This window comes from Impatiens glandulifera, chromosome 1, assembly GCF_907164915.1.
Source record: "Impatiens glandulifera chromosome 1, dImpGla2.1, whole genome shotgun sequence".
Lineage (NCBI taxonomy): Eukaryota > Viridiplantae > Streptophyta > Magnoliopsida > Ericales > Balsaminaceae > Impatiens > Impatiens glandulifera.
In genome coordinates this window covers 17,091,660-17,096,264 of record NC_061862.1, presented here as the reverse complement: position 1 = coordinate 17,096,264, position 4,605 = coordinate 17,091,660, and the positions used below count along the sequence as shown (strand labels likewise).

The 4,605-nt window shown below is 25.6% G+C and overlaps 1 non-coding gene across 1 annotated transcript; it reads left to right on the top strand.

Annotated features, from left to right (window-relative positions):
* Positions 1-2,849: 2,849 nt before the first annotated feature.
* TRNAV-UAC lies at positions 2,850-2,922 on the top strand. The gene has a single exon. It is a non-coding gene; the product is annotated as a tRNA-Val (tRNA).
* Positions 2,923-4,605: the final 1,683 nt, after the last annotated feature.

Here is a 4,605-nt window from a genome sequence, read left to right as displayed (position 1 = left end):
AACAAATTGTGACTAGGAAATAAATTGAAGATAAAGAAAATAAATTAGTGCTTTCTTATTTATTTGATACATTAATGAGACTATATAGGGTCTGGCTTTCGGAATCAATGAACCATGGTTTGGTGTAGTGATTATACCACTTTCTTAAGTTAATGAAATTGTTTGAATGATGTTTTAATATTTGTTATTATTTTTTCATTGGTATAGGATGACAACTGGTACCATACCGTTAGGTATTAAAATATTCATCTTCGAACTTAATTTTTATTTTACTATTCAACCTCGAATTCAAATCCAACATGTATATGTATTTCTATCGAGAACCTCGAATTCAAATCCAACATGTATATGTATTTCTATCTACATTCTCGACTTATCGGATACTCAGTTCCGACGGGTACCTTATTATCAAATTAATATGAATATATATTTTTATCAAAAAAATGTTAGAAAGTAAAGATTGAAGATTAACTAAATAATAAATAATAAAGTTAATAATATTTTAATTAAATAAATAAAACATGTTTTATTGTTATTATATTTAAAAAAGAATATAGATTAAATGTTAAAGAAAAATTAATGATTAAAGATGAAGATTGATAAGAGTGAGAAATAATATTTGGTTAGTCGAAGATGAAAATGAATAATGATTAAAGATGATGTGGTTATCATGTCTGTTCTACACGCATTAGGTCCCAGTTTGATTATGGGAGCATCAAATATTTTAAATAATATTTTTTATACATAGAAAATAATTTTAACTTATTAATAAAGAGAAATGATATTTATGAATTTTATAAAAAGAATCAAAGTTTTAATATTTAATAGGTTACAAAAAAAATATATATATATATAATTATAAATAAAACGCATTAATTATAAGTGGTCTAATAGTTAAAGTAATCACCTTCTACACTCGACTAGAATTCAAATTTGTGTGAATTATATTTGTTTGAGAGGATAATGTGATGGTGATATATGTTGGTGGTATATGTGAATTGTAAATTTGAATGAATTATATGTGTTTTAAGAGACAGTATGTTGAAGGTATATATAGGTGCAAATTTGAATTAAGAAGTTAAGGTGCTGTGGTGTAGTGTAGTGTAGTGATTATCACGTCTGCTTTACACGCAGTAAGTCCCCACAGTAAGTCCCCAGTTTGATTGGGTAACATCAAATATTTTAGTTTTAATTTATTAATAAATAGTAAAATGACATTTTTGAATTTTATTAAACAATCAAAATTTTGATATTTATTAGGTTACAAAATATATATGCATACAATTGTAAATAAAACACATTAATTATAAGTGGTCTAATGGCTAGAGTGATCACTTTCTACAATCGAAACTAGAGTTCAAATATATATATATATATATATATATATATATATATATATAATGATGCTTAATTTTAAAAGTGTCCGGATTGCCGAGTCGAAAGATGTGGTTAATTTGAATATATATGTCAGAATAAATGGATGCTTAGGTCGGATTGTGGGTTGACCCTCCCATAAACTAAAATGGTTAAAACTAAAATTAAAAATGCTATAATTATGTTTCAAACTTGCAACATAACAAAACAAGTACAATCCTTTAACCAACTAGGCTAATAAAACTTTATATTTTAAATTCAACACCAAATTTGATGAACGCGATATATTTTAACAATATAAGTTCAACTTTTTAACTAACTAATATATATATATATATAATTAATGATGCTTAATTTCAAAAGTGTCCGGATTGCCGGGTCGAGAGCTGTGGTTAATTTGAATATATATATGTGAGAGTAAATGGATACTTGAATCGGATTGTGGGTTGACCCGCCCATAAACTTAAAACGGTTAAAAAATGTTATATTTATGTTTCGAACTTGCAACATAACAAAACAAGTACAACACTTTAACCAATAAGTATATAATAATAAGTAATATTAGACCTTGATAGATAATTTATATTATTATTCAAAATATAACTTACAAAATATATATACATACACAAAATTATAAAATTATTTTAAGGATCATAAGTGGTCTAGCGATTAAAGTGTTAAACATTTCATATTAAAGTCTAGGGTTCAAATCCCTCTAAAAGAAGTAATAATTATATGTGAGTGCGCGAACATTGATAGAAGCGATAATGTTGGCTTGAGTAACACAAACATTGGTGAGAAACTCTAAGGGTTTATCCATGGAGGGATTGTCGATTTGAGTAATACAAACATTTGTAAGAAACCTAAGGGTTTGTCCATAGAGGAAATGTCGGCTTGAGTAACACAAACATTGGGGGGTTTATGCCTAAAGGTATAATCGATTGTTTAAAAATGCACCCTCGAATTTGGTTATTAAATAATCAAAATCATTATATATATATAAAAATATAAAAACTTAAATGAATTGGTTAGATGATTTTTTTAATATTCTTATTTTTTCAAATAAGTATATAATAATAAGTAATATTAGACCTTTCAGTAGAACTTTATATTTGATTGATAATTTGATCTATAATTCAATGTTTGAAGATTTGTTTTATCGAAACTAATTTTATTTTCACTTAATGAATGAGTGGATAAAAATAAGTTTTGTCATATTTTTTAATAATTTGATAACAAAATATTGAATTAAATTATAAAATTACATTTTTAATGTAAATTTTTTTTTGTTGGTTTTTATATTATTACTCGTGCAAATACATGTGCTACATGCTAGTTTATGTGAATTATATTTGTTTGAGAGGATAATGTGACATATCACTGTTATATGTGAGTTGCAAATTTGAAGGATTATGTGTTTAAAGAGATATTGTGTTGAAGGTATACATCGGTACAAATTTGAATTAAAAAAACAAGGTGCTGTGGTGTAGTGGTTATCACGTCTGCTTTACACGCAGTAGGTCCCCAGTTCGATCCTGGGCAGCATCAAATATTTTAATTTTAGCTTATTAATAATGAGGAAAATGATATTTGTGAATTTTATAAAAAGAATAATTTTTTTTATATTTATTAGATTAAAAAATATATATGCATACAATTCTAAATAAAACGCATCAATCATAATGGTCTAATGGTTAGAGTGATCAACTTATGTCGGTGGTATATTTGAGTTGCAAATTTGAATTAATTATATGTGCTTGAAGAGATATTTTGTTGGAGGTAAATGTGGGTGCAAATCTAAAAACTATGTATTTTAGTGATGCTTCCATTTTTCTTAATCTATTTTCTCTCAAATTTTTAATATGATGTAAGATTCCATTGAAAATATTGTTAAATGCTATAAAAGACTGTTACTCTCAGTTAATTAGTTGGTCGTGCATTGGAAGTACTCTTATTTTGGATGAGGTATCTCATTCCATATTTAATCTCTTCCATTTGACATCTTTTGAAATTGTTTGAAACAATATTTTTATTGGAACATTCAATATTTGGTCAACATTATTTGTCATATCCTATATTTTATGACTTATGTTTCTCCATAGTTGATTATGCTAAAAAAATATTGTTAAATGTGTTTGAAGAGATATTTTGTTGGAGGTAAATGTGGGAGCAAATCTGTAAAACTATGTGTTTTAGTGATGCTTCTATTTTTCTTAATCTATTTTTTCTCAAATTTTTAATATGATGTAAAATTCCATTAAAAATATTGTTAAATGTTATAAAAAATTGTTACTCTCAGTTAATTAGTTGATTGTGCATTGGAAGTACTCTTATATTGGATGAGGTATCTCATCCCATATTTAATGACTCTTCAATTTGACATCTTTTGAAATTGTTTGAAACAATATTTATATTGGAACATTCAATATTTCGTCAACAATACTTGTCATATCCTATATTTTCTGACTTATGTTGCATCATAGTTGATTATGCTAAATAAATATTGTTAAATGCGATAAAAAAAAATGTTGCTCCCAGTTAATTAGTTGGCCGTACATTAAAAGTACTCTTATCTTGGATGAGGTATCTCATCCCATATTTAATAACTCTTTCATTTTATATCTCTGGTAATAGTTCAAAATAATATTTCAATTAAAACATTCATTATTTGGTCAACAATATTTTTTATATCTTATATTTTTTCTGACTTATGTTGCATCATAGTTTATTATGCTAAAAATATTCTTGAATTGATAAGTGATTTAATAGTTAAGTTGTTTGAGCTTATTTGTAATAATATTTTTTTATTAGATATACTGTCCCCCACCTATTTTTTAGTTATTAATCTAAAGATTTCATAAGGTAATATTTATTTATTTACTTTTATTGGCATATATAAGTATAATGATATTTGTGTGCATATGTTAGGTTCTTCACATTAGACATGCATCATGATATTTATCTTATAACCAATATCTCTAATATTCAAAATTTTATTCTCTTAGTCAATAAAAGTGAACTATAAATATTATATGAAAGATAATAATAGATGGAGAAGATGTTAATTATCTTTACTTCAATCATTAGAAAAATGAAGAAGCAATGAAATGAGTATTGTGAAAGAAGATGAATTAAAGACAACTTATGGAAGCAATTATACTACCAACGTCCCATCCCATGGTGATTGATATTATTAACAATCCCACTTTATCAGATGATGCGTGTTTTGGT